We start from the raw sequence: 19,625 nt of genomic DNA on the forward strand, positions 1-19,625 counted from the left end.
AGTACTTTTGCACTCCATCGTCCTTTGCTACTGTTAATCTCCATCTTCTCCCCCTCTTTCTTTTTGTTGTTGTCACAGTTTAAATTTGGTTTTATTGTGTTCTTCTTGGAGCTTTTACTTGTGGCTCTGTTTTTTTTTGTTCTTTGTATCTGATTGGAGAACCCCCTTTAGTAATTCCTGGAGTGGGGGTTTTCTGATGATAAATTCCCTCATCTTTTCTGTATCTGTGAATGTTTTTATTTCTCCTTCATATTTGAAGGATAGCTTTGATGGGTATAGTATTCATGGCTGAAAGTTTCTCTCTTTCAGGACTTTAAATATTGGGGTCCACTCTCTTCTAGCTTGTAGAGTTTCTGCTGAGAAATCTGATGATAATCTAATGGGCCTTCCTTTATATGTTGTATTCTTCTTTTCCCTGGCTGCCTTGAGAATTTTTTCTTTGCTGTTGGTTTGTGTCAATTTCATTATGATATGCCTTGGAGTAGGTTTGTTGGGGTTAAGAAAACTCGGTGTTCTGTTTGCTTCTTGAATTTGAGGCTTTAGTTCTTTCCACAGGCTTGGGAAGTTCTCATTTATTATTTGTTTAAGTATGTTCTCCATTCCATTTTCTCTCTCTTCTCCCTCTGATATACCTATTATTCTTATGTTATTCTTTTTGATGGAGTCAGATAATTCTTGTAGGGCTATCTCATTTTTTTTAATTTTTGAGTCTCTTCTTCTCTCTGTTGTGCCTCAAGTTGCTTGTCTTCTATTTCACTAATCCTCTCTTCTATCTGACCTGTTCTATTAGCTAAGCTTGTTACTTCGTTTTTCAGCTCGTGAATTGAGTTTTTCATCTCTGTTTGATTTGTTTTTATAGTTTCAATTTCTTTGGACATATATTCTTTGTGTTCATTGAGTTGTTTTCTGAGCTCCCTAAATTGCCTTTCTGTGTTTTCTTGTATATCTCGGAGGATTTTTAGGATTTCTATCTTGAATTCTCTGTCATTTAACTCCAAGGTTTCCAATATATTAAATTTTTTCTCCATAGATTTTTCCTCATCTAGCTGTGTTACCTCTCTTTCTTTTGTATCCATGATATTCGATTTTCTCTTCCTTAATGGCATCTGAGGGTGGTTTTGTTGATAGTATTAATGAGATTTAATAAAGAATAAAAAGTTAAAAAAAATAAAAAATCAAAAAGAGTTGTTTTTTTAAAAAAAATTAATAATGAAATAAAGAAAAATAAAATAATAATTTTTAAAAAAAGGAAATTATTCCCCCCCTCCTTTTTTCCTCTCCTCTCCCCTTTTTCTTGAGAAAATCTTGTGGTGAACTGTGAATTATAACAAATAACGCCTGTGATGGAGGTCCTGAATTGGGGAAAAGTAATAAAGGGGCAAAAAAAAAAAGAAAAAGGGGGGCGGTATGGACCCACAAAAAGAAAATAAGGAAAAAATTTGGGTCAAGAATAAAATGATTTGCTTTTAGGTGTTGGTTGTCTAAGAGTTATGATGAGAGGAATAAGAGGAGAACAGAAAAATGGGGGGACAAATTAAAAAAATACTATTGTATTTAGTGGAACAAGAACTAGATAAAATGGAGAGCCAGGGATGGGAGCACTGCTAGTGAGTTAAAAAGGTGAAGTAAAAACCCCCAAAATGCCACAAACATAAGTTTGAGTCCCAGATAAGATAATTTGTTTGTTATTGAGGTTTGAATGAGAGGAGATGTAAAGGAGAAAGGAAGAAACTAATACAGAGGGAGAAAAGAAAGAGAGAGAGAAAAAAAAAGAGGGAACCACTAAAAGAAGAAAAAAGAAAGGAGAGAGAGAGAGTTAAGGGTTTTGGAGTGCAACCCTCATAGAGAGAAAGGAAGAGGAGAAAAAAGATAATGGGAGATGTAACACTTATGGGTAGTGTAGTTCAAGGAGAGGAGAGAGTAAGACTGGCAGAGAGTTAATCGGCCAAATTGGAGGAGGAAAAAAAGTATCAAGAATGAAGATAAGAGAAACAAACGAACAAATATAATAAAATGGGATAGGTTATAAAGTCTGCAGATTATTCTTGATTTTGAGAGGTTATCTTCTTGTTTTTTCTTTTCTCTCCCTCTTCCTGGTCGGTGACTCTGTACCCCAGGTTCTGCCCCTTTGGCACGCTCAGGTAGAGGTTTGCAGTTGATAAGTCTCTATGGCAATGTCATGTATTGTGCTTTAGTCTCGTTGGGAGTCAAGGCTCATTAGCATTCATAGGCTCCGACAGTGAGAGAGTCCGTGTTCCTGGAGCCTTTCTCCTAGTCTTTCCTTCCTCAATTAGTAGCCTGATAATCCAGCTATGGGGTTGTTGCTGCCTCTGCCTGGATAGTAAGAGGTTCAAAGAGCTGGCAACTCCCCACTCTATTCCCACTCAGCACAGGGCTCTGGGTAAGGCTCAGTCAGTCAGAGCTGCTAGCATAATCAGGCGGGCTTTCCGCCCACTCAAAGACCTCTGGCTCTGCCACTCTGTCTGGTAACACAGGCGGGTACCCACTTCCAGGATGCTTGGAGGAAACTCTCATTCACTATCTGCGCGCAGACCAGGATATCCGGCCAGTAGTCTCACGCTCTGAGTGAAACCCCCAACCGCATGGAAATTTGCAGCGCTGGAATTCGCTCTCGCTCCGTCCCCGTGGCGCGGCTTTTGCAAGGCGCTGGGGCGGCCCGAGATTCCGCTTTTGCCCACACAAAGGCCCCTGACTCTGCCCCTCTGTGCGATAACACGGGCACGCACTGCCGAGGCACTCGGAGGAATCGCTCACTACCTATCTGCGCGCACACACCAGGATATGAGGCCAGCCGCGGTTCCCTGAGTGAAACCCACACCAGCACGGAAAATTTCCACCGTTGGAATTAGTTCTCGCTCCCTCCTGTGCGCGGCTTTCCCAGGGCGCTGGGGCTGCCCAGAGATTCTGCTTTCGGCCCACAGAAAGGCCTCTGACCCTGCCTCTCTGTGGGGCAACACAGACACCCACTTCTGGGGCTTAGGAAGAGATCTCTCACCCACTAACTGCGCACCAACCAGGAGAACGGGTAAAATGGCTGCCCCGCTTGTCTTTCTTTGTTTGGGTTTGGCGCGAGTGTTAGCTTGTATTGCCCGGGTTGCCACAGGAACAGTTTTTCCTCCGCTAGGATCTCCGTGCCACAGCCTGGTTCGGCCTTTTGTGCGCGGCCTGGATGTATTCACCCCCTTTGCCCGCCTCAGTTTCTATATTCACAGTTACCAGAGAAAGCCGCCCTGTTTAGGTTAGTGAGGAAGGCGGAGCATTTCTTACTCCCTATTTCCTTCAGGATTTGGTTATATATTTAGCCAATTTTTCACTCGACCATACCTTCGGGTGTATTGTGAAGCATCTGGAGGCTCCAAGTATAGGTTTTTCTGTTTCTGGTTGAAGATCTTGTTGAGTTTTGGGGGAGATTTATCGGTATCGCTTCCTACTCCGCCATTACTCTGACGTCATCTCCAAAATTCCCTTCTGCTTCATCTTTAATGAATCTTCCCAACTCTGGCTTTAGACAAGAGCACCAAAAAATACAAGTCTCCCTTTGTGGAATTGCCATTATGCTCAGAACAAAAATCTAAGAATTTCAGAACCGGAAACACTCTGAGGGTTTGTCTTTACAGACAAACACATTGAGTTGGTCCAAAGGTGGTGGGTTATTGTTAAGCTGATTAACAGACAAACACATTGAAGCCCAGTGGAAATGAGTGACTCAAGGTCACCCAGGCAGTCAGTGACAGTTGGGAGTAAAATCTGATACAGTTGAGAGTGAAAATATGTGTAACTTGCTCACCATATTATTTCAAGTTTAGCTCTGCCATGATGCCCCCTTAAAATACTTTGAAGGATTAAAGACCCTAAGGAATAACAAAAGAAGAAAGGTGTTTCCTTGCACTGCATGGGTCAAAGGTGTGAACAGGTCAGAAACTGTTTCTAACTCCTAGAGCTCTAGCCTACAATGAGATAGACTGCCAGTATTTGCTGAAAAATGGCCTCTTCTTTCACTGGCCAATTAACTTTTTAAATGATTTATGATGATTCTCAAAGAAAATGCTTTTCCTGCAAGAGGAATTAATATGCTGAACTTAAAATATTTGCACTAATTACTAAAGGTCAAAATGGGATTATGCAGAGACATTAATCAGAGGGCCCAAGGGAATGGGAATATATTGGACAAATAATGTGAGACTCTAATCAAAATATTGAGGAAGGTGCACTTTGTTACTTATGTAACTGCAAATTGGAGCAAGGACACTCTTCCTTAAAACGAGACCATGGGGCCAGAGGTGAATAGCAAAAAATAACCGTAACATCCAAACCCCTCTGTGGCTCTAAAGACCCTTAAAAGAAATTTCCAAAGTCAGTTATTAACATGGTAGATAATGCTCTTCTTCATCTGATCCCACTCTCCTCATCTTTCCACCATCATTTTCTTCTATCCATCCTTACTGGCCTTCTTTCTGTCCCTCCAACTTGTCACAACCCTAGCACTGTCTACCTGTTGTTTCTCCTGCCTAGAAGATTTCCTCCCCTGACTATTCCACCCACCCCCTTTCTACTGGATGATCCTACTCACTCTGTAGATCGCATTAGGTGCTCATGCTCTAGGTTGAGAGGTTGCCTCACTCACCCCAGTTCTTCACTCTTCACTATATCTACACATTTCTTTCTGTGACGTTGCAGCTTCTCCAACTAATGGATAAGCAGATATTTTCCCACCTCTTAAATTTGGGTTCAGCCATGTGGCTTTCTTTAGCCAATAGACTGAGGCAAAAGTAACAATGTTCCAGTTCTGAGCAGAGGCATTAAGAGGTCTTGTGCTGCATCCACTGATAGACCTTGAACAATCTGATGTTGTTCTTTTGGTTTGCACAAGGATGCGAAAGAAAGAATCCCTGTGCTTTCTGTCTGTCTTCGTGGCAGCCCAGATTGAATAGGGGACTACATCTGCAGCAAAAAAAAAAAAAAAAAAAAGAGGCCTTGTGTATTTTCACTTGCCTTCTTTGCTTCTGCCATAACTAAGGGAAGAAAATACCAGAGCTGGCCTGCTGACCCCAGGAGGAGGGTGAGAGCCACCTAGGCAAGCTTCATCAACCAAGCCCAAACCAGATCAGCTGTTACCCAGGTGACCCATTGACATGTGAGCCAGACCAGAAAAGATCTGCTGAGCTGCTTAGCCTAGGTCAGCTCACCTATAGATGCCTGAGAAATTACAAATGATGACTGTCTGAAGTCACTAAATTTGGAGGGTGTTTCTTATATAATAGTACCTTCCCCACCATAGCAGTCATAAAAACTTATTCAATCCTTGGGTTAATTTCCTCTCTCTTGAGGACTGTATATTCCAATATAATTTGAAAATATGTGTAACTTGCTCACCATATTATTTCAAGTTTAAGTACAGTCTACTGGTCCACAATAGATACCCACTAAAAAAGTGGTTGTTGAATAAACACCTTATTGCTGCAGAACATTTTCTACTGTCATTCCCTACTCTCACTCTAGCCCTGAGAACAAATGACCCACCTACAATTTTCAAAGCCCTACCATGGGAGATACAGCATTTTAACCTGATAAGCATTTTGCAAAGTAGATTACACTAATTTGATCACATGCTAGACAGAATGATTGGAATACAAGGCTCTATTTTGCTCATCTGTTATTGTTTATCTTGTTGTGGTTCTATAGTCAGTACTAAATAGATGAATGAGCATTTACAAATAAAGCAAATCCTTACCTTTGGTATAATATTCTCTGTTCCTCCAAATCTCTCCAACCTGTATAAATTAGATATAAAGTCAGTCTTTGAGTACATGCAAACCTGTTAGGAATTAAGATCTCGTTCTTTCGTAAATGGTTATTGGAAACCTGAATATAGTTGTGAAAATAGCACTTAAATAGTCATCAAAGAGCCCATCTCATGCACCTGTTTCCACATGGTGCTTTGGAAAAGGAGGAGGTATAGAGAATTTCACTATCGTCTGTTAATCCCTTGTGCCTTTATATCACATCCCACTCTTCATTTGCACTGAAGGTTCAAACTGTAAGAGTTTAGTATTGCCAAGGGCTCAGCAATCACAAACTAAGACTGCCCAAAAGAGGAGATTTTGTTCATTTAGCCCCTTTCTTTTCACTTTTTTATTATTGTGGTAACAAGGTGAATATACTGAACACCACTGAACTGTACACATTTGTCCATTCTTGCAACTATACGATCCCAAAGTCCTTAAGCTCTAGGCCCTATAAGATAAGAGAAACTGATTGTTAGAGAGGAACATTGCTAGTCTTCACCACTGGAGAGCTATATCTCTCACCCAAGCCTCCATCACCTGCTTTCCATGGGAGAGGGGAGTGAAAGAAAAGTACCCTTTGTGCTAGAACATTCCAACCAACCATGAAAGTTATAACTCTTGCTGTAACCAGCGCCAGAGGTGAGCAGAAGAGAAAAAGCACTGAGAGATCATTCCATGAGGCATCTCTCTTATTAAAAGATCGATATAGTCTTAGCATTTGCAAGTAAAATTATAGTTGCAAGGCCTAGAATCTTACCAAAAAATTACCAAAAACACCCAATATGTTTTTGGAACACATATGTGAGACTAAAAAGGAGACGAAAATTCCACTTCTAGGGAAATATCAGCCCCTCTTGAACTATCTGAGCTTGTTCTTTTAGAAAATGGCAGAAAAGATTACAAAGTTCAATAGGGAACAACCTTGTCCCACATGCTCAATGCTTACCAGCTAGGAGATGGTTCGGTTTTTGGCTCCAGAGTCACCTGCAGAGCATGGACCAGTGATTCAATTCCATTGCTCTGGGCTGAGCATCTACATTTGAAACAAGCTCCCTCATCAAGCAGATATGGGTGGTCTGCAGACAATGCTTTAGAAATGTCTTCATTCTGCCTGACCTGTGGTGGCACAGTGGATAGAGCATCAACCTGAAATGCTGAGGTCGCTGATTCAGAATCCTGGGCTTGCCTGGTCAAGGCACACATGAGAAGCAACTATTGTGAGTTGATGCCTCCCACTCCCCATAATCCCCTTCTCTCTTTCTCTTCTCTCTAAAAAATTTTTTAAAAATTTTTTAAAAAATCTAGAAATGTCTACATCCCTTTTACAAAACCAAAACAAATTGGGTTAAAAAAGAACTTTCTCACCTGACTGCTGGAGGTGTAGTAGATTGAGCATCCACCCAGGACAGGGACCCTGGTTCAAAACCCTGATGTTGCTGGCTTTAGCATGGGATCATACACATGATTCCAAGGTTACTGGCTACAGTCCAAAGGTCTCTGGATAGAAGCCCAAAGTCACTGGCTTGAGCGAGGGGTCATTGGCTTGGCTTGAGCCCCCCAGTCAAGGCACATATAAGAAGCAATCAATAAACAACTAAAGTAAAGGACCTATGAGTTGATGCTTCTCATCTCTCTCTCCTCTCTCTCTTTCTCCCTTCCTGTCTGTCTCTGAAAGAAGAAAGAAAGAAAGAAAGAAAGAAAGAAAGAAAGAAAGAAAGAAAGAAAGAAACCTTTTCCTTCCCCAGGCCCCCATAAAATTTAAGTGAAAACTGGAAATGATAATGACATCTACGTCATAGTAAGATGTGGTGATTGCATGTAAAGGCTCAGAAATTTGCCAGACCAATCAAAGGTTATTGATAAATGTTAGCTATTATTATCATGTAGCTTTTATGAATGTTTGAGTCCTGAGGTAAAGACAAGCCACCAACTTCTTCCAACCCTACATGTAAAAAGTTAAAAAAAATAAAATAAAAATAAATAAAAAATAACTCCAGATTTAAATTAAGATCTGTTTGCCTGACCAGTGCTGGCACAATGGATAGAGCGTTGACCTAGGAGGTTCCAGGTTCAACCCCAAGATCGTCAGCTTGAGTGCAGGTTCACCAGCTTGAGCATGGGATCATCGACATGACCCCATGGTCACTTGCTTGAGGCTCAAGGTCACTGGCTTGAGCAAGGGGTCACTGGCTCAGCTAGAGCCCCACAGCCAAGGCACATATGAGAAAACAATCAATGAACAACTAAAGTGACGCAACTACAAGTTGATACTTCTCATTTCTCTCCCTTCCTTCCTCTCTATCCCTCTCTCTCTCTCTTTTTCTAAAAAGGGGGGGGTATTCTTTTAAATATTGTTTTCTAATCAATTTTCCCAGAGAAGAAAGAAAAAAGCAAATGATGTTTCTTAATCATGTATACATACACAGCCCAAAAACTTAGTTCCTCTTAGCAAAGATGATCTCTGTGTGTTTGCAAAAACTCACCTTGCAGCCTGGAAAAGTAATATTTATTTGAAAAAGCTTATTGCCAAAAGTGAATCATAAATCTGCTGGCTGTTGAGACTTCAAGGTAAGAAGAACAGAGGCAATTATTAGTCTGAATGTCCCACTGACGATATAAAATCTTTGTCTTTCAAAGCATTTGTTTAAGTAAGAAAAAGTTTGCCTAGCCTGAATAACAGTCTATTGTGGGAAATGAAACTTCTGAAACCTCCAAAGCTTATTTATATATTTGCTAGGCTTCTCTCTGCCAACTTTCTCCTCTCCCAGAGCGTCCGTTAATGCTAAGAAAAGCCTCTGAAAAGCACACATTATAAGCAGAGGAAAATCTTAATGAATGTAATATATTCAGCAAGTCTGTTTTATCCACCAAGGAGATTTCCTTCCTCTTTTCATCACTCATCTATTTTCTTTGTTCTTTATTTTTTAATGTTTTTCTCCTTGATTCATCCTAAGGCATTTATTTTTCTCTCTTCTGAAAAATAAAAATAGAATCCCAATCTCTTCAATTTCATTGTCTTCCTGCCATTTTCTATTTCTTCCTATCTACTCCATTTTTCTGCTTCTGGGAAACTAGGAGGACCTCAGGAGCCCTGTGTATTATAATGTCCCTTCTCTAGTTCAACCAGAGGAGAAGTATCTAGGGCAAAACCCAGCTCCCAGCTACAGATGTGCAGGCTGTGCATTTTATAGATGATCCTTGGCCAACGCACATGGCAAGTTTGCCTCCCCCGGCTGCCCAGCATGCTCCTTCCCTCCCCTGGCGTGTACTAGGAACTGCTAAGCCTTCTCAATACAGCCCCAAACAGCCCTGCATCAGCCTCTGCTGTAGAAAGATTTCTCCATCCTATGAGGCATTTCAAATACAAAAGATTTAAGAATTACCTGGACAAGTTCCTCCTAAAACTAGTCAGGTTAGGTTCAAGTTGAATGTGTTGGTATATTTTGTACAGGATTTGATGTGGCTTCCTATCAAAACTGTGCTGAGAACACACCTGTGACCCAAGATGCTCTTAACACCGTGCTAATCAGCGCATGGTGCCTGGGTCAGCAGCACTGGCATCACCTGGGAGTTGGTCAGAACTATAGTGTCTCAAGCCATATCATCCAACCTGCGGAATCAGAAACTCCAATTTAACAAGATCGCCAGGTGGCTCACCTACACAACAGGGTTTGAGAAGCTCTGTTAACACCAGGTGCACCATGGGGTTTGGGTTGGAGAAGTAAGGGGACTGCACCAGTTAAGCCCCTCCTTCAGCCATGTTGCACCCGCTGCAGGGCTGTTTGTACCTGTGGGGTGTCGCCATGCCACCCCTACTCTAACAAGGGCCTTGTCCACATGCCGAGGTCTTGGTCGCAGTAACTACAAGTGACGCTTGTGCGTGGGCCGGCTATGCTCTTCTTCCTCCCCTGCCCGATCTGCCCATACCTGGGTGAGCTATTATCATGGAGACTGGTGACTTGACATTTACAGTTCCTTTCCCGGAGAGGAGCAAAGACATTTCATGAAAGCTGCTCGTAATCCTCCTCAATCCCCTGTAGAATGGGGAGGGAGGATGCATTTTAAAATAACCCCGTTCGATTCATCCACCTATATGATATTCTCTCCCCTTCTTGAGCAGAAAGAAAACAACTAAAGACGCACTGCCCCTGGAGGAAGAGTGTGTGTGTGTGTGTGTGTGTGTGTGTGTGTGCGCGCGCGCGCATGCACGTGCAGGAGCAGGCACGCTGTATTTCTGAGTTTAGAAAAGGTTTCTAGGTTGAAGCAACTTCAGATCTTTCATAGGATTTCCTCTGACTCTATGAAGATCGGCACCTGCTTGTCCGGACTTTCCATGCCTCACACCTCAAGCTGGGGCTGGGTTGTGTCCCAGAGGCCGTAAATGCTACCACCCATGTTCCCAGGGGTCCCTGGAGATTTGTCTCAGCTCCATGCTGAAGACACACATCCAAACCACAACAGTGGCCTTTCAGCACATGCCGAGGCAGCATAACCTCTTCTGCAAACACATGCCCCTGTGCTTTGGTTCCTCTTTTTCTCTGAATTTCTCATACTCCAAAGCACCCTCCATATTAGGCCATTAGTTTCAAACTGTGAGTCCTTCCTTACTTTTCTATTAGGCAAACAAAAGCGTGTTGGGGCAGCCTCTGGTTGATGCAAATGGAATAAACATTTCCCAGACACCAGGGGTTCCAGTCAGTTTGTTGCAGCTTCTTTCCTCTGAATAACCTGACACAGTCCTGAATCACCTGTCAAGCTCATCTGCTTGATGCTCAACACCTCAGCCCTGTGAGAACAGCAGAGTCTGGAAGCTTCCAAAGGGATCACATCCTCCTGTCCGGTCATTCTCGGCATCACGCCTCCAGCGGCACTTGTGAGAGATGTCAGAGAGTGTGCCTCCTGACAGGTGGCATGGGGCCTAGGGTGTTTCAAATGCGTCCAAGAATAAACAGAAAGAGATATGTTCTCCTTCTGCCTTATTATGGCCACAGACCTGTTGCATGTGAGCCTCCTAGAAGTACAGATATGAGAGAGATGGAAACAGTACCTAACAATCATGACCAGACCTTTCACAGAGAGGGACCTGCCATTTGCTGAATGAGGCATCTGGTCCTCTGGAAGTCCCTGGGGTGCCCTCTGTGACACAACAGGGCCCTGGAGTCACCATGGGGCGATATAACATTTGCAAACTACAGGGCCCCACCCTATCACCAGATCAATAGAAGAGCCTTCTCTTCTAGCCCCAGATGCAATGTGACCTCTCAGAAATGAAACCTTTTATCCAAGATTGCATTCCGTTTAAATCCAGTTAGTTCAGCGGGAACAGAGACCAAGGGACATTGCCCAGGCACGGAGGAATGCCCCGGTGTCACTGAGTTCTAGCAGGGAGGTGTAATTTGGACTTCTGACCTATGTGACTTTTCTGTGAGTCTCAGAGGTTTCAAAAATAATCCAATTTGAATAGTTTAAGATCTAGTTGGTAACAGAAAATGACTTGCTTTTCACAAATTAACTCAAATGGAAAATAAGGTCAGTCTAAATGACCTTCTGTGCATATTTCTGGGATAGCCTCAAAATGCAGTGTCATTCTCTCATAGTGTTTTCTCTAACACCATTCTTTAACTCCATTAAATAAAAGAACAAAATCTAAGAATGGACCTCATTTTATTCCTTAGTCCTACTTCTGCCCATATTTAGAAGCTATCAGATTGAATAGTGTACAATCTAGATTATTGCTGTCTCAGTCTGTGCAACGAACATTTGCTGGCTTTATTGAGTGCTTGGGGGCACTGGGGAAGATACCAAAGTGTAAAACTCAGATTACTACATAAGGTAGTAACCCACAGAAAGCCAGACTGGTCTTTTTTAACCTAGAAGTTAAACTTAGCCCAAAGTCCCATTCAAAGAAATACAGCCAGAAACAAACAAAAAGCAAAGAAATTGTCCAAAGAGATCCCATTCAAAACATGGAACAAAAGTGATGACAGCTTTTCCTGTCACTTTTTACCTACATAAATATCTTATTTGTGCATGTGTATATACATTCATTTACAACTTCTCTACTCCCTCTCCAATCCCCCCAAATCTTATAAACTCAACTCCCAAAAGATTTCTTCTCTGTCTCCCTTCCCTTGTTCTAATACTTTCTCTTGTTCGTAGTTCTTTAATATTTTCAGTGTAAACCTGGCTAGCCTCTCCTAACTTCTTCAGGTCTCCCCATGACTAGATCAGTAAGTAATTGGTGGTGGGCTCACCTGGCAAGACACAGGCTCCTGGAGAGACCAGAGGAGGTGCAGGCTGCTTCTTTCCAGCAAGCTCAGGAGGGAAAATGCTATGAATATTTAAATGATAGTCTTTCTTTATCAGGAAGGAACCATTTAATAAATACTAATTGAATGCTTATTGTATAGGCTAAGGACTACCCAATATGAACTTTACTGATAAAATAGACATGGTTGCTGCCCTCAGCTTATTTGCACAGGGAAAGGCAATTCCCAATAATTGAATAATTACTATCATGATTAGTCCTGCAGCCACCAGCAGGGTATGACTAATCCAGATGTATATTTAGATGTAAATTAAGTGGTCAAATCCCATTCCTTGTCCAGTATTAAGCCCAGAGCCTTCTTTGAGATGTCTGCAAAGTTCCCAAGGAGAATGAGGTACCGTATTTCCCCATGTAAAAGACATTCTCATATATAAGACACACCTTAATTTTGGGGCCCAAAATTTGAGGGAAAAAAATGTATTACATAAAATTATTGAACTCAAGTTTTATTCATCATAAAACTCATACAACTCCTCATCACTGTCAAAACTCCCATCCATTAGCTTGTCCTCATCTGTGTCTGATGATGAATCACTGTCTTCATATATTGCCTTGTCCTCAGTTCCATCTATGGATTTGAAATGCCACAATCACTGTATAAGATGCACCCAGTTTTTAGACCCCAAATTTTTCGGAAAAGGGTGTATCTTATACATGGGGAAATATGGTATATTTCCCTGCCTCTACTGAAGTCTTCTTATCTGCTGTATGCCTTAAAGTCAATCCTCTACCTCCCTGATTCTCCACCCAAGCAACAAGGAAACAAAAACTGTGATATATAGCTAAACTTTTGCTCAAGCTTATTAGATCACTGACAAAGAGTTATATTCCTGTACAATACAGCAAAATAGCATAAAACTATATATGAGTTATTTCATCATAAAAGTCCTTTTGGCCGCCATGGCTCAGGGGATTTCTCACTGGTCTTTCTACTCCAATTAGCATCTAGTCATTGAACATCTTGTTGTTGTGCATTTATACGTGCACACACACTCATGTACACTCATACATACTCTTCAAGTAATTCTGAAGTTCTCTCATTCTGTTACGTTCATAAGTTCAGTTCTGTTTCACCCTTACACCCAAACTCAGCTTCTGGCCCAAAGCTGAATGGCCAAAACCTCAGTTACTCAGATGAACAAAAGAGCTAGCTGTGTGTTCAAAAGCAAAAAAGAACCACAAATTTCTAATCTTTCCTCTAATAGGATCTACCTTCCTTTATTAAGTGACAAAAAGAACTATCCCGACACTGAGAGATATAAAAGCTCTCCCTTTCTGTGTAATAAGATTAGACTAAGTACTCTCTGAGACCCACTAGATTATTAAATTCCAGAAGAGCAGAGACGGTGTCTCTCTTACTCTCTGGTTATCTAGTATCTAGCCACCTCAACAAATGTTTTTTGAATAATGTACTAAAATCCTTTTCAGTGCCAACACTCTGTGATTCTTTAATACTTGCAATTCTTTTATCTATTTTTAGTTTCTTACTACACTTCTCCCATTTTGGAGGAACTATGGAGGAAAACTTCTAGTCAGAATTAAAGCATTAAACCTGTTTGATTACTGTATCAGCTAGGATTGCTTGGGCCATGAGTAACTGAAGAACCAACTTAAAATGGTTTAAATGGTAAAGAAATGTATTACTTCACAGAATACAAAGTTCAAAGATATGGGTGTCAGCAGCTTGGCAACATTATTGTACAGATATCCAGGGGTTGGTTTCTAATTTTCTACTCTGCCATCTCCAGTGAGGTCTTAAAGAACATCTTATAGCTTCAAAATGGCTGTAGCTGCACCAAATATCACATCCAAACACAACAAAGCACTTCTCCGGGTCCTTCATTGGGAACAGTTAATCTTCCCAGAAGCTACTCCATAGTCTTTACCTGACATTTCACTAGCCAAAGCCACATTATATGCTCGGTCTTAAACCATTCAATGGCAAGGGAGATAGAATACTTATGGCGGTCATAGACTAATCAGTATTCAGCTCTTGGAGTTGGGATACCAGAGTCTCAGAAGAACCCATAGTCCCAAAAGAACATGGCCACTCCTTGCCTGAATAAAATTGAGATTCTATTAGTAAAGATAAAGAAAGGAGTGTCTCTTAGGAAGTCAACCACTGAAACATGCCATAATTACTATCATTAAAAGGACATTCTACATGTAATAATTCTTTTCAATGTGAAACTAATGCAAAATAAAAGGAATGTTTCAGAGATGGGATTACTGACTAACCTGAAATTGTCAATATTGATGCATTCTCTTTTTCTATAGACCTTTAATCATGTTTTGTGTCCAAATTATTTGTACTGGAGATAAAAAATTGTCAATGTCCCCTTACTTTGGATCTTTAGGATTCTTGTTTTCACTGAAAACTTTTCAGAAGAATGTATTCCTGTCCTCTGTCCCATGACACTGAAACAAACAAAGCCACATGCAATGGACTACACCTAAATCCAAGAAGCTGTTATTTATTTCAGACACTGTATAACCCACCTTCTTAGAACTATTCATTATCCTGTGAAAGTTTCTCTCTTGGATACCAAAATAGAGCACACAGGAGCAAACCATTAATGTTAGTGACCACAGCGAACAGATACAGACACTGATGTTCTAAGTTCAAAGTGTCAGGTCATGTGTGGTGATCCAAAAAGAAAGACTGCACAGCCTACTCCATCTCCACTTCCCTTGAAAGTCAAAAGTTCTTCTAGATGCAAATGACAAAACCAGGCCTAAACTATGGTAAACAAAACAGAACTTTTTATTGACTTATCAGGACACTTTCTGTGCTTCTCCATAGAAAAAAAACTTCTTTCCAATTTAAATTTTTGAATCATTTTATTTTAGGATTTTTCTTTTTTTGAAAAGAGCAAAAAGTTTAAAGGTTCTTATGTGCTTGTCAAATAGCACAGCATGATAAATATTACAGCACCCAAATTACCATCAATAGAGCCCCAGTAGCTCACATCTGCTATGGAGTTCACTTTATAATCAATCAGGTGTATTGAAAAGGTCTTTGTTACAGAAGAGAACAAAAGTCACCTGTGTTTTTCAGTTTACTCGAATTTGTACACAAGATATAATTTGCTACACCACAGGCCCCTTGCTCAAAGAGATTCAAAACAACAAAAGCAAAAATAATTTCTATTATTCTGAGAGTAAGATAAGTGACAGAGAATCTAACTGTGATCATCTGGGAACTACATTAAATCTAAATCATACACAGGAACAAAGATTTTTGCTGGAGGGAAATGCTATAAAGTTCAGCCACTATAATTCTTCAATTCATAGATGAAGAAATGAGATCAATGGTCTTGTGGTTAAGGTGGCTAGTTGGATACTAAGTTGATTTTTATTCCATCCTTGAACTCAACTAGACTATCAGTAAAGGAACATGAACTATGCAAACTTATAAGGCAAAAGAAAATAGGAGAGGAGATTCATACTAGACAAGAAACTACAGTGGAGTGATGAAGGGTGGTCATCAACTTAGCAGGTGGACAAATCTGGAAATAAAGTGGCTCCAGATGGAAAATCCTACAGCAAGAAGACAACTTGTGCCTCTACATCCCAGAAGCGCATGGGAATCAGTGAGACCAGGAACCGCTGACAGGGTTCTGAGGATGGTATGGAGATCTAGAGGCTGGTTAAAAGTCAGGATAAGGAGGCAGTCAATCTCCTAGGTCTCATTCCCAGCCCAACTTAGCCAAGACAGTGTTCATCCTCACTTTGGCAGAAAATGGGGTCTCCTCTCCAGAAACACTGAACCAGAGGAGCTTCATGCTAGGCCCGAGGAGGGAGGGGGAAGGCACAACAGTGGAATTATACTGACTTAATAATGATGACAATGCAGATAGTAAAAACAGGCAACTTATTGAACACACTATGTTTCAAACACTGTAGGTACTTTATATTCATTATTCACTTGATCTTAAAAACTATCCTAGAAAGTAGGTATTATTAGTGCTTCATTTTACAGATAATTTTTTTAAAAGGTCAAGTAAGTCAAATAAGTGACAAGTGAGGGAGCAGAACTTTGAAACCAGCTAATCTGATTTTAGCATCTAATTAACCACAGTACAGGGAGCCGTCATCCCCCAGTCATGATTTCTGGAACCTATTACTCAGATGTACAGCTCCAACAGTAAACTCAGTTGAAGAAGTAGAAGAGCCACAGACACAAGACCTACAGGTCCTGCCTGATCAAAGTCACCCATAGGTTTGACCCACCAGGCACCCAGAACTTTTACTCAACTTTTTAGAGCCTTGCACTTCCATATGAATGAATATCCAGGACATCATATATTTGAGAAAAGTCTCTAACATAGAAAAGAGGAAACAAACAAATCGGAAAAATAAAATTCAAAGGAAACAGAAAAAAATAAATGTGCAGAAGAGAAATCGAAAAGAAACAGAATAAATTCAGAGAAATAAGAAAAAATATTGCCTCCAAGAAACAAGTGTAGAATGCTATCTTTAAAAGAAGGTTTTAAATATAAATATAAAAATAAAAAAATATTTATATCTATTATATATATATAATAAATTCAGGGTGGGCCAAAAGTAGGTTTACAGTTGTTAGTGTGGGAAACACAGAATTTATTCTTGTGTTATTATTGATTAAATATTGTATTTTTTAATATGAACAACTGTTTTGTTTTGTTTTTTGTTTGTTTGTTTTTTTAAATTTTTTTTAATTCATTTTAGAGAGGAGACAGAAAGGGAGAGAGAGAGAGACAGAGAGGAGAGAGAAACAGAGAGAGAAGGTGGGGAGGAGCTGGAAGCATCAACTCCCATATGTGCCTTGACCAGGCAAGCCCAGGGTTTCAAACCGGCGACCTCAGCATTTCCAGGTCGACGCTTTATCCACTGCGCCACCACAGGTCAGGCTAATATGAACAACTGTAAACCTACTTTTGCCACACCATGTACTTTTAATTTTTTAAATGACACCAGAAATTTAGAAAATAAATAGAGGAATCAGAAGTTAATGTTGAAATTTTAAAATATATATAAATAAATAAGTGGAACAGAAAAACATAAGAAAGTGATAAGTCAATCATTTAGGACTTCAATATCTTATTAAGAGGAGAAAAAGAAAACTGAGAAAGGGGAGAAAATTATCAAAGAAATAAAACAAGAGCTGACCTGTGGTGGTGCAGTGGATAAAGTGTCGACCTGGAATGCTGAGGTTGCCGGTTCGAAACCCTGGGCTTGCCGGGTCAAGGCACATATGAAAGTTGATGCTTCCTGCTCCTCTCCTCCTCCTCCTCCTCCTCCTCCTCCTCCTCCTCCTCCTCCTCCTCCTCCTCCTTCTTCTTCTTCTTCTTCTTCTTCTTCTTCTCTCTCTCTCTCTCTCTCTCTCTCCCCTAAAATGGATAAATAAAATCTTTAAAAAAAAAAAAGAAAAGAAAAATACAACAAGAAAACTTCCTGGAACTGAGAAAAACAAAAAGACAATACAATGAGTGGCAATAACAACTTCAACATACATCATTATAAAATTTCAGAATATCAACCCAATCATGTGGTGGCACAGTGGATGCAGGCATCCCCAAACTATGGCCCCACGGGCTGCATGCGGCCCCCTGAGGCCATTTATCCGGCCCCCGCCGCACTTCCCGAAGGGGTACCTTTTTCATTGGTGGTCAGTGTACTGGAGTACTGTATGTGACAGCCCTCCAACGATCTGAGGGACAGTGAACTAGCCCCCTGTGTAAAAAGTTTGGGGACCCCTGGTAGAGCATTGGCCTGGGACACAGAGGACCCAGGTTCAAAACTCAAGTTCACTGGCTTGAACGCTGGCTCACCAGCTTGTGCATAGGGTCACTGGCTTAAGCATGGGATCATAGATATGACTTCATGGTTGCTGGCTTGAGGCCAAAGGTCACTGGTTTGAGCAAGAGGTCACTTGCTCTGCTGTAGCCACCCCCCACGTTTAGTAGACTGGGGAGAAATATCTTCATCATTCTGAGGGGAAATGGTTTCCAAACTAGCTTCAGCTATTTCTCCCACCTCTCTCTCATGTTCTACCCAATGCTGCTCAGTCTAACTTGTAACCAGACTCAAATCCAGAACAAATCATGTAAATTCCCATGGATCTACAGTCTCAGGTGCTGACAGCAGGCAATCCCACCATGGAAGCTGTTACCACTCCAGGGAGTCCAACCTGGGCAACTTTCCAGTGGCTTCCTCTGTGAGGATTTTCCTCATCTGTTGTGAACCCAGACTGTTCCATCTTTGCACCAGATTTCCAAAATCTGACCTTGGGGAGCTAGTAATTCCTTTCTATATTTGTTTTTCTCTTGGCTGCCATAAGCAATTACCACAAATTTAGTGGTATTTAACAACGCAAGTTTATTATCTCATAGTTCCGAAGCCCCAGTACACTAGACTGGTCCCCCTGTTACGGGCTGAAATCAAGGTCTAGGTCAAACTGAGCTCTTATCTGGACATTGTGGGGAAGAATCTGCTTCCAGAGGTGACCTACCTGTCACCTGATGGGACTCAGGTCAGACACCAGACCATCCAGATCCAACTAGAAACACCAGTACTTACTTCATTGTAGTGTGCAACCTCTACTTTGCAAGTTCTGTTTAATTTGTTTAGCTCTTTGTTCATTCCTTAAAAGCATGTGATATGGTTATGGATTTATAACACACCAGAAATGACACCAATTGATTCTTACTTTTGTCCTTTGAGCTTACAGCACAAAAGGGGGGAGCAAAATCATACCCTTCCTCAGACATTATTGCTTGGTTGATTTTCATGTTTCCCAAAATGAATAATTTTTGTTGTTCTCCCACAGTCATTAAAAAAAAATAGATCTGATCGGCAGAAACATTGTGACTGTCGCAGGAAACCCTCCTAGAGGACATTTGAGCTATTGATATTCTCTCCTCAAGCCAGAAACCGTCTCTGGAGATAAACAAAGGATGGAAAATAAATTGATGGAACCAGAGATGGCTGCAAACCCATAAATAGCTTTCCTCACTGTTGCCATCTCAGTTTTTTTTATTATACTTTACTTTTGCAAATAGATGGGGGACAAATCTAGTTTTATTTCAGCATGTTTAACTTTTCAGTTAAAGACCAAAAATGGTTCCTTTTGGCTGCTTTGTTAAAAATCACAATGCTCCTTCCCCTAAAAAGGGCCCTATTCATTACACTGCAATGTCAGGAGCAACTCAGAGGAGAATGTGTAACTTCCATTGTGCTGAGGCTTTAATGTTTTCATGAAGATCCTCTCTTCAGCTCCTTAAACATTTGCCTTTCATTTGTTTTATTGAATTAGGCGGCAAAGCACTCGAGCATGAAGCTCTTTGTCACCTCTAACCAGGCTCACCTTGATTTCATATATTCATATGTCTTATCTCGGTATATTAATCTATACATCTATTCCACTGAAAACGAGACCTCGCTAATGTATTATGTAAAAGAAAAAGCCACCTCTATAGTTGCATTTTGCATGCAGGTATGCCTAAAAG

General features: G+C 40.9%; 1 non-coding gene across 1 annotated transcript; it reads left to right on the forward strand.

The window, feature by feature from the left end:
• The first annotated feature begins 4,835 nt into the window (after nucleotides 1-4,835).
• On the forward strand, nucleotides 4,836-4,964 carry LOC136321170 (small nucleolar RNA SNORA31). The gene has a single exon (XR_010728459.1). It is a non-coding gene; the product is annotated as a small nucleolar RNA SNORA31 (small nucleolar RNA).
• The last annotated feature ends 14,661 nt before the right edge of the window (nucleotides 4,965-19,625 follow it).

The sequence above is a fragment of the Saccopteryx bilineata genome, chromosome 1 (assembly GCF_036850765.1).
Source record: "Saccopteryx bilineata isolate mSacBil1 chromosome 1, mSacBil1_pri_phased_curated, whole genome shotgun sequence".
In the NCBI taxonomy this organism is placed as follows: Eukaryota; Metazoa; Chordata; class Mammalia; order Chiroptera; family Emballonuridae; genus Saccopteryx; species Saccopteryx bilineata.